The following is an 11,658-nucleotide window of genomic DNA, read 5'->3' on the forward strand; positions in this document are numbered from 1 at the left end:
TCTCGAACGTCCCTACCGTTGAGAAAGAAGGTTGACGCTCCACACCAAAAGTGGCAACATGAAAAGATCATCCCTCCAAATTAGGTTTTCTTGAGGAAAATCGGAGGGTGGGTTTCACTGCATTTTGATGCTCCATGAAAATTTCGGGTGATTCCGCCAACCAGGGTTATAAGTACTAGAGTAGGGGTTATTCTGTTGTGCTGTGAAAATTTCCAACATAATTAGCACTTTTGCAGAATTAACAAACGAGTTACCTACCTGACATCATTGCTAGGATGGTCTCCTCCACATAGATCACAACTCATGCTCTTCACTTGCATGATGGGGCACTCATATTATCAATCTTTTTGTCAATGCTTCCAATTGAGTAGAAATTGTTGTGATTGCATCCACTCCATATAATCCTGCTGCCTTCCTTTGTGGCACTTTATCAAACTACCATTGGTAGCTATTTGAAGCCATCTCATCCAATAATTCATACGCTGCTTCTGGTGTCTTTTCATTATAGTGCCTCTGAAGCTGCATCAATCATAGAACAGTTAGTAGGAATTAAACCATTATAAAAAGTTTGTACCTGTAGCCAAATTGGTAATCCATGATGCGGGCATTTTCTCAACAACTCTCTGTAACTCTCCCATGCTTCATACAATGACTCTCCATCTACCTGCATAAAATTAGTGATATCATTACGCATCCTGCAGTTTAGAGGGAGGAAAATATTTAGCTAGAAAGCGCTGAGCCAAGCATCCCAAGTTGTAATAGATTCTGCAAGCCAAGAATTTAGTCAATTCTTGGTTATCTCTTAATGAAAAAGGGAACATTCTCAATCTAATTGCATCGTCTGGAACACCATTCTGCTTGAATGTATACATATCTCCAAGAAATTTCCAATGTGAGCATTTGGATCCTCGTGGGCTAAACCACTGAATTGGCAGGCTGATTGAATCATCTGAATAATCGTAGATTTAATTTCAAAGTTATTTGCTGCAATGGTTAGCCTCTAATCTAGAAGCAGTGGCCACTCAATGACGGCATCGCATAATCATTAAAGAACGTAGGGCTGCACTGTCTTCGAGATTTCCAAAAGTAGAGGATCCTGTTGATTATTATTGTTGTGTCATATTCCTTGTTTGCCTTCTTCTCAAGCTCGTATTGTTCTCTCAATTTTTGGATCAAAAGGTTCAAGAATCTCTAATCTTCGTCTAGTGTGTGTCATACACTGGAAAATCTGAAAACAAGAGAATTTGATATATATATATTATTATAATATATATTATATATATATATATATATATATATATATATAATATATATATATAAATAAATGGAACAAGATCTAAAGTAAAGCTAAACTATTGATTTCAATATTGCCTAACTGCAATCCCCGGCAACAGCGCCAAAAACTTGTGTATCGTTTGCAACAAATACTAGCAAGTGCACTAGTCTCAAGTAATATAGTATAATAAAATACAGGTTATTGTACCCAAGGGATTGCGTAAACAAGTACTGAAATATTAATTAGTCTTAACTTTACTAGATAATAAAAACTTAGAATGGTGATCTTTAAACTGAAAAATATTAAAATCTGAAATATAGGAACGAATTGCAGTAAAGCTAAAATTAAGAATTCAATGAGAGAAAATGGCTAAGACTTCGGATCTATAACTTCTCTGCACCCCTCAATTTACTATGGTCAATGAATTTATTTAATTAATGTGACAACGGGATTCCTAGGTTAATTGATTCTTTCTCAAGCAATATTAATTCTACTTCTATCTCACAACCCAGATATTTCTATATAGATTTAATGAAATAGACGAGCATTAAGCTTATGAAATCCTCTAGCTTTTAGCACAAGTTAATCCTGCCTATGACTATTGCATGTATCAATTCATATATCTCTATATCCAATAATCTGACCTATATTACTAGAGCACTCAGTGTATCTCCTCTCGGTCTTATCACACAAAACAATTCTATCAGAAATTGATCAAGTTCCTAATAGCATTTAGCACATAATATAAGCTCATCATTAGAAAAATAATTCACGACCAAAGAGTAAAAGATGATCACAGATCCCTAATAGACTAACCTTAGTCTTAGCCTAAGAAATTAGTTCATAATAAAAGAGCAAGAGTAGAATCCAACAAATAAATCATATTGAAAAGTAAAAACAAAACTCTTGATGAATTTTGTTCTTGATTCTCCTTTCTCCTTTGTTACACAATAATCTCCCTCAAGAATAGGTAAAATTCGGCCTCCCTAAGGAGTAATCTTAATCACCCTTAAATACCCCAAAAGAGTCCTAAGCGAAAAAGGAAAGAAAAAACTAATAAAAACCCTAAAAGTGTCCGACATGGCCCTGGCCGTGTTCAAATGTACGTCACCACAGCCTAGGCCATGGGTTTCCTGCCCCGTTATTTTATTTTCATTCAACCACCACGGCCATGGTGAACCACCAAGGCAAGGCCATGGCGAAACACCAAGGCAAGGCCATGGCCTTCAAACTTGTCAGCTAATCTCAATTTCTTCAAGCTTTAAATTCCAATGCTCCAATCTAATCAATAACACCTGAAAATTACAAAAATTCTCCAAATCAGTAGCTAAACATTCATATTTCAAACTTAACAAAAAACTAACATCAAAAAACAGAAAACAAATGAAAAATTAATAGAAGGCTATAAAAACAAACCTAAAAACACTAAATTTATGCAACTTATCCACACCAAAAGCGTGCACCCCAACTCTACCACCACAATTCAAATGGGGATTTAGGAGCACAAAGCAACATACCTGACCGAAAACGCTTAGTATTTATTTTTTATGATTTTCCAAAGTTTTAATCTTTGAAAAATCATTAAAAATAATGCTCTCTGAATCACGTCGTTCTTACTGTGTTTCGTTCCTTGCATTTTCTCCACCAACATGCAAAAAATCAGATCAAAATGACGACCCCTGAAAAGATCATCTCCGATGTGCCGAACGCCCCTACCGTGCGTGGAAAGCAAGGTTGTCATGGACAACAAAAGTGTGCACCCCAACTCTACAACCACAATTCAAATGGGGATTTTAGGAGCACAATGCAATAGACCCCGACCCAAACGCGTAGTATTTATTTTTTCGATTTTCCAAAGTTTTAATCTTCGAAAAATCATTAAAAATAATCCGCTCGTCCAATCATGCCATTATTGTGGTTTCGTTCCTTGCATTTTCTCCACCAACGTCAAAAGATCAGATCAAAACGACAACCCTCGAAAAATATCGTCCCTTGACGTGCCGAATGCCCTACCGAGCGTGAAGTAAGGTTGCGTTGCACACCAAAAGCGTGCACCCCAACCTGCACAACATAATTCAAATGAGGATTTAGGAGCACAACGCAACCGACCTTGCCCCAAAATGCGTAGTATTTTATTTTTTACTATTTTTCAAAGTTTTAATATTCGACAAATCATTAAAAATAATCTGCTTTCAAAATCATGCGTTCTTATTGAGTTTTGTTCCTTGCATTTTTCTCCACCACCGTACAAAAAATCAGATCGAAATGACGACCCCCAAAAAGATTGTCCCTCGACGTGCAAAACACCCTACAGTGTGCGAAAGCAAGGTTCTCGCTGCACACCAAAAGCATACACCCCACTCTGACACCATAATTCAAATGGGGATTAGGAGCCACATGCAACAGACCCCGACCCAAAACACATAGTAATTATTTTTTACGAATTTCAAAGTTTTAATTTTTGAACATTATATTATATTTTTAAAATTTTGAGATCAATTCTTTGTTTGTGAAGTTTGTGCATGTGATCATCCGGGTTTTGAGATTAACGGGATTGTGGAATGATTGATGTGTGAGAGTTGATAATGAAAATGAAATTGATTTTTGAGTTACCTTTGGGCTTGGGTGATGTTTAACTATTCTTTATGTTATGTGTTGTATGCAATTTTTGAGACGAATGTATATCCGGAGACCAATGTTTTGTTTGTTTGTTTTTAATTTTCGAGCCTAGATTAGGTTTAGTATGGATTTTTGTGGGTGTCATCGTTGGAAACCCTCAGGAGACTACAACTCATCCAACTAGGGCCACCTAGGGGTTTAAAGGCTTGTTGCATACGCTAAATGCAACCGTGACAATCTACGGAAGTGATTTGGGGTAGATTAGATTTATGTTTATTTTATTTTAATTTTTAAGCTAGAAGACATATTTTTATCGCTCAGCTTGCTAGGGACTAGCAAGAAGCTGGTTGGGGGTTGTGATAAGTGCTGGAAAATACACTTATACTTAGTGGTTTTATAGGTATCATTTATGAGAAATTAGGATTAATTCGCATGAATTAACTCAATATATTGTTTCATAAACGCACTTTTCAGGATCACTGGTATTTTTGTTGTGTTTTCAGGGAATAAGGCTCAAAAATAATATTCAGATGAGAGATGATGTTGGCAAGAGAATTTGTGACGACTGAAAACAAATGGATCGAGAATCGGAGTTGAATTGAAGAAGTTATGGAAGTTGAAGTAAAGAGAAGATTCTAGATTACGTTCCAGCTTGAGCATGCCTCTGTATTTTAAGAATATCTTGAGATGTAGAACTCGGATTAAGATCATTCTTGGACTGTTGGAAAGCTGATTCAAAGGGCTAAATTTCATATGTTTACCACTTTTTCAAATTTTGTCGTTATCAAGTTAAAAAATTCACCATCTCTGAAGAATAGTGGAATGATGCGGGAAGAAGACTAGTAGATACTGTGCCGCGGCACAATCCCACATCACACTTTTTCCAGTAGCTACTGTGCTGCAGCACAGTGCCACAGCACAGTCACGACAGCTGGAAAGTTTTCTTCCATTTTTTACTAGGAAAATAGGGTTTAAGAGTCCTAAACTAACTAGAATTAAGGAAAAACAAAACCCTAACCCTTGTGGGATATAAATAGAAGTCTTTTAGCATTATTTTAGGGGAATTCTTTAGAGATAAAAAAAAGAGAGAACAAAGATATTCAAGAACTGAAGAAAAAGGGAGATTAAAGAAGGCTTGAAGAAGAAGAATTGGAGGAGTGATAAGAGCTTGAATGTTTATATTTTGTTAGTGATTTAATTGGTTTATTTATGGAAAAATGTGTTTAAAGTGTGGAATTTGGATTATTTCTTTCATAAATACCATTTATGGGATCACGGGTGCATGTTGAGTGTTTTCAAGCTCAAACAGGTTGTTGAAGGGAAAAGAATGATGTCGATAGGATTCATGACACGTAGGAACAAACGGCACATGAATCAGGGTCGAAATGAGGGAGTTGTGGCACTTCGAAGATGTTACAGAAAATCTGGAAATTCTTCATCATGAGTATGCCTCGATGTTTCTGTCATAACTTGAGCTGTAGAAGTCAGAATTTGATGATTCTGGTGGCGTTGGAAAGATTATTCAGAGATCTACAATGTTAATGTTGATGAATTCATCTAATTCTAAATATTACAGATGATTTGGACAGAAAGAACGATCACCACAGTGACCATTCTTACTGTGCGGCGATGGGTCACGGGTTTGTGTTAATTCATTACCCTAATCCGAATCTGAATGGGCTAAGTTTTCTAATCTTTTTCCTAAGCACGACCAAGAACCCCAGGGATATAGAAGAGAGTTTTTAAGAAATTAAAGAGGACTTTTGGAGAGGGAAGAAGACGGCTATCAAGTTGGAGATCGGGATCTTGAGAGCTCTCGTTCACCGATTAGAGAAGTTTTTATCTTTTTCTTTTTGAACTGATGTCATTGAACAGAATGATGGATTTTGTTATTTTCATTATGAACTAATTCTCTTTTCTAGGGCTACAGATGTAGCCCAATTTATGAACATGTGTTGACAGTATTATATTGATTTCATATTGAGCATGATTTCTAAGTTTTATTATCGTGTGTAATGCTTTCAAGTCTCAAGGGCCCGAGAGTTGAATGATATCATGGGTTGGGTTGAGATCGAGAGATGAAACCTAATTTGTCTTAGCTAATAAAACCATAGATTGAGCGAACGCTAGAGATAGGTTACCGCGATCTGTGAGGCTCCGGTAGATTCCATAGAACTTAACGATCTTTTAGCACCTAAATCCAACTTAGAGATATCTTGGGTTGTTGTTTAAAGGTTAATTTGCTAATTGCTCAAGAGATAGTTAGTGGAATATTAGGGGATTTGGCCTTTAGAATACGCTTAATTAGGTTAAAAACAAATGTCAATGCGTAGGAGTAAATTGGTGCAAAATCTATGCCCTAGGTTTGGTCATATTGATCTTTACATCAAAGCTTTTACAAATTCTGCATTTATTCAGTTTTTAGTTTGTTACGTTATCATTAAAGATTATCTTAAAATTCTGTTTTATCAAATAGCAATAGGATATAATAGTTTGGTACTTGGTAGGTAGTTCCCTTGGGATTCGACACTTGTTTACTCGAGTTTTATTACTTGCACGATTTCGTACACTTGCGAATAGCCTGTCAAGGAGATCATTACCAACTTCAATAATCCAACCAAGTTTGACTAAGTTTTTCTTCTTCTTTGTTATTATTATTTGTTATGAATAATACAATGATGTTCTCATATTTATTCATGAAGAACTAATTCTTTTGTGAATGAGGGTATTTCAAAACCCTAGACATGTCTTGTGTTTAATAAAATCCGCATCTTTTTATCTTTTGATCCCTCTTGGTTATGTGATTATTTCTCTGAAAATAGGGTCTAACTAGATTTTTCTAATTGTTAAAGAGGCCAATTAAATCGTTAGGATTAATCTATTAATGCCAATTTAGGTTGTTTAGTACGGAATCGCTTTATCAACCTAAATAACTAGTGGTAAAGTGTGTGCCTGCATACATGGGGGGTAATCACTCAAGATAACTAAACCGACCATATGAGTTTAGCCTTGATTCAGTAGGTCTCTCGTAACTTAATGCTTTTATTACTTTGAATCTAGAGATCGTATCCTAGGCTATCTAATAAATAGGGAATTGGGTTATGACCGTGTCTAATCCAACGACTCAGTAAGGAGAGATATAACTTATCAACGTTTGGTATTTTCTGAGCTGATGTGATTAAGAGGGTAAAAAGTTAAAGAGTGCTTTTATTATATATAATTCATGTCTAGTGGTGGCGACTAAACCTTCAATCCAGTTTCTCTTATTTATCTGTTTCGTGATTGTTTGCTTGTTTTATTTTGTTTGAGTTTAGTTTGATAGTTTTTGTTGAGTTTTTATAATTCGTGACAAACCCTATTTGAAGAAATAATTCATTGAGTTCACAAATCCTCTGCGGGAAAGACCCTTACTTGCTCTTTGCTACTACATGACATTGCATCAGAATTTAGTGAGGTAAAATTAGGTGTTGCATTTGCACGCATCACACACCAAAAGCGTGCACCCCAAATCTGATCACCCAATTCAAATAAGGATTTTAGAAGCACAGCGCAAAAGACCCCGGCCCAAAATGCATAGCATTTGATTTTTTACGATTTTCCAAAGTTTTAATCTTCGAAAAATCATTAAAAAAAATCTGCTCGTCCGAATCGCTCCGTTCTTGTTGCATTTCGTTCCTTGCGTTTTTCCCCAACACCATGCAAAAAATAAGATCAAAACGACAACCTATGAAAGGACCGTCCCTCGACGTGCCGAACGCCCCTACCATGCGCGAAAGCGAGGTTACCGCTGCACACCAAAAACGTGTACTAGAAATCTTCACACCACAATTCAAATGGGGATTTTAGAAGCACAACACAACAGACCCTGGCTAAAAATGCATAGTATTTGATTTTTTTTTTATGATTTTCCAAAGTTTTAATCTTCAAAAAATCATTAAAAATAATCTGCTCGTCTGGACCACTCCGTTCTTGTTGCGTTTCGTTTCTTGCATTTTTCCCCAACACCATGTAAAACTTCAGATCAAAACGACAACCTACGAAAAGACAATCCCACGACGTGCCGAACGCCCCTACTGTGTGCGAAAGCGAGGTTGCCGCTGCACACCAAAAGCGTGCACCCCAACTCTACACACCACAATTCAAATGGGGATTTTAGAAGCACAACGCAATAGACCCTGGCCCAAAATGCATAGTATTCGATTCTTTACGATTTTCCAAAGTTTTAATCTTCGAAAAATCATTAAAAGTAATCCACTCGTTCGAATCACTCTACTCTTGTTGCGTTTCGTTCCTTGCATTATTCCCCACCACCATCCAAAAAATCAGATCAAAACGACAACCTACGAAAAAACCGTCCCTCGATGTGCCGAACGCCCATGTCGTGCGCGAAAGCAAGGTTGTCACTGCACACCAAAAGCGTGCATCCCAACTCTGCACACCACAATTCAAATGGGGATTTTAGAAGTACAACGCAACAAACCTTGGCCCAAAATGCATAGTATTCGATTTTTTACGATTTTCAAAAGTTTTAATCTTCGAAAAATCATTAAAAATAATCTGCTCGTCCGAATCGCTCCATTCTTGTTGCGTTTTGTTCCTTGCATTTTTCCCCATCAACATGCACATCAAAACGGCAACATACGAAAAGATCGTCCCTCGATGCGCCGAATGCCCCTGTCGTACGTGTAAGCAAGGTTGTCCCTGCACACCAAAAGCGTGCACCCCAACTCTGCACACCATAATTCAAATGAGGATTTTAGAAGCACAACGCAATAGACCCTGACCCAAAATGCATAGTATTTGATTTTTTATGATTTTCCAAAATTTTAATATTCGAAAAATCATTAAAAATAATCCGGTCGTCCGAATCGCTCCGTTCTTGTTGTGTTTCGTTCCTTGCATTTTCCCTATCGCCATGCATATCAAAACGACAACATAAAAAAGACCATCCCTCGATGTGTCGAACACCCCTACCGTACGCGAAAGCGAGGTTGCTGTTGCACGCCAAAAGCGTGCACCCCAACTCTACACACCACAATTCAAATGGGGATTTTAGAAGCACAACGCAATAGACCCCGGCGAAAAATGGATAGTATTCGATTTTTTACGATTTTCCAAAGTTTTAATCTTTGAAAAATCATTAAAAATAATCCGCTCATTCTAATCTCTTCGTTCTTGTTGCGTTTCGTTCCTTGCATTTTTCCTCACCACCATGCAGATCAAAACGACAACCTACGAAAAGACCGTCCCTGGATGTGCCGAACGCCTCTACCATGCGCGAAAACAAGGTTGCCGCTGCACACCAAAAGCATGCACCCCAACTCTGCACACCACAATTCAAATAGGAATTTTAGGAGCACAAAGCAACAGACCCCGACCCGAAACACGCAGTATTTTATTTTTCACGATTTTCCAAAATTTTAATCTTCAAAAAATCATTAAAAAGATCCGCTCATCCGAATCACTCCATTCTTGTTGTGTTTTGTTCCTGAAATTTTTCCCCACCACCATGCGAAACATCAGATCAAAACGACGATCCCCGAGAAGATCGTCCCTCGATGTCCCAAACGCCCCTACCGTGAGCGAAAGCAAGGTTGTCGCTCCACACCAAAAGCGTGCACTCCAACTTTGCACACCAATATTCAAATGAGGATTTTAGGATCACAACGCAACACACCCAGACCCGAAACGCACAATATTTTATTTTTCATGATTTTCCAAAGTTTTAATCTTCGAAAAATCATTAAAAAAGATCCGCTTGTCTGAATCACTCTATTCTTATTGCATTTCGTTCCTTGAATTTTTCCCCACTGCCATCCAAAAAATCAGGTCAAAACGACGATCCGCTAAAAGATCGTCCAGAACGCCCCTACCGTGCGCGAAAGGTAGGTTGCTGCTCCACACAAAAAACGTGCACCCAACTCTGCACACCACAATTCAAATGGGGATTTTAGGAGCACAATGCAATAGACCCCAACCTGAAACACGCAGTATTTTATTTTTCACGATTTTCCAAAATTTTAATCTTTGAAAAATCATTAAAAAAGATCCGCTCGTTCAAATCGCTCCATTCTTGTTGCGTCTCGTTCCTTGAATTTTTCTCCACCACCATGCAAAAAATCAGGTCAAAAGGAAGATCTGCGAAAAGATCGTCCCTCGATGTCTCGAACGTCCCTACCGTTCGAGAAAGAAAGGTTGACGCTCCACACCAAAAGTGTGCAACATGAAAAGATCATCCCTCCAAATTAGGCTTCTTTTCTTGAGGAAAATCCGGAGGTGGTGGTTTCACTGCATTTTGATTGCTCCATGAAAATTTCGGGTGATTCCGCCAACCAGGGTTATAAGTACTAGAGTAGGGGTTATTCTGTTGTTGCCTGTGAAAATTTCCAACATAATTAGCACTTTTTGCAGAATTAACAAACGAGTTACCTACCTGACATTCATTGCTAGGATGGTCTCCTCCACATAGATCACAACTCATGCTCTTCACTTGCATGATTGGGGCACTCATATTATCAATCTTTTTGTTCAATGCTTCCAATTGAGTAGAAATTGTTGTGATTGCATCCACTCCATATAATCCTGCTGCCTTCCTTTGTGGCACTTTATCAAACTACCATTGGTAGCTATTTGAAGCCATCTCATCCAATAATTCATACGCTGCTTCTGGTGTCTTCTTCATTATAGTGCCTCCTGAAGCTGCATCAATCATAGAACAGTTAGTAGGAATTAAACCATTATAAAAAGTTTGTACCTGTAGCCAAATTGGTAATCCATGATGCGGGCATTTTCTCAACAACTCTCTGTAACTCTCCCATGCTTCATACAATGACTCTCCATCTACCTGCATAAAATTAGTGATATCATTACGCATCCTTGCAGTTTTAGAGGGAGGAAAATATTTAGCTAGAAAGCGCTGAGCCAATGCATCCCAAGTTGTAATAGATTCTGCAAGCAAAGAATTTAGTCAATTCTTGGCTTTATCTCTTAATGAAAAAGGGAACATTCTCAATCTAATTGCATCGTCTGGAACACCATTCTGCTTGAATGTATCACATATCTCCAAGAAATTTCCAATGTGAGCATTTGGATCCTCGTGGGCTAAACCACTGAATTGGCAGGCTGATTGAATCATCTGAATAATCGTAGATTTAATTTCAAAGTTATTTGCTGCAATGGTTAGCCTCCTAATGCTAGAAGCAGTGCCACTCAATGACGGCATCGCATAATCCATTAAAGAACGTAGGGCTGCACTGTCTTCGAGATTCTCCAAAAGTAGAGGATCCTGTTGATTATTATTGTTGTCTGTCATATTCCTTGTTTGCCTTCTTCTCAATGCTCGTATTGTTCTCTCAATTTTTGGATCAAAAGGTTCAAGAATCTCTAATCTTCGTCTAGTGTGTGTCATACACTGGAAAATCTGAAAACAAGAGAATTTGATATATATATATATATATATAAATATAAATGGAACAAGATCTAAAGTAAAGCTAAACTATTGATTTCAATATTGCCTAACTGCAATCCCCGGCAACAGCGCCAAAAACTTGTTGTATCGTTTGCAACAACTACTAGCAAGTGCACTAGTCTCAAGTAATATAGTATAATAAAATACAGGTTATTGTACCCAAGGGATTGCGTAAACAAGTACTGAAATATTAATTAGTCTTAACTTTATCTAGATAATAAAAACTTAGAATGGTGATCTTTAAAACTGAAAAATATTAAAATCTGAAATATTAGGAACGAATTGCAGTAAAGCT

At 37.4% G+C, this 11,658-nt stretch overlaps 2 non-coding genes across 2 annotated transcripts; both read left to right on the forward strand.

The window, feature by feature from the left end:
- Positions 1-590: 590 nt before the first annotated feature.
- Positions 591-697, forward strand: LOC116130431. Its single transcript, XR_004128050.1, has one exon. It is a non-coding gene; the product is annotated as a small nucleolar RNA R71 (small nucleolar RNA).
- A 9,968-nt stretch (positions 698-10,665) lies between these two features.
- LOC116130432 lies at positions 10,666-10,772 on the forward strand. The gene has a single exon (XR_004128051.1). It is a non-coding gene; the product is annotated as a small nucleolar RNA R71 (small nucleolar RNA).
- Positions 10,773-11,658: the final 886 nt, after the last annotated feature.

The sequence above is a fragment of the Pistacia vera genome, unplaced genomic scaffold (assembly GCF_008641045.1).
Source record: "Pistacia vera cultivar Batoury unplaced genomic scaffold, PisVer_v2 Contig22, whole genome shotgun sequence".
Classification (NCBI taxonomy): domain Eukaryota; kingdom Viridiplantae; phylum Streptophyta; class Magnoliopsida; order Sapindales; family Anacardiaceae; genus Pistacia; species Pistacia vera.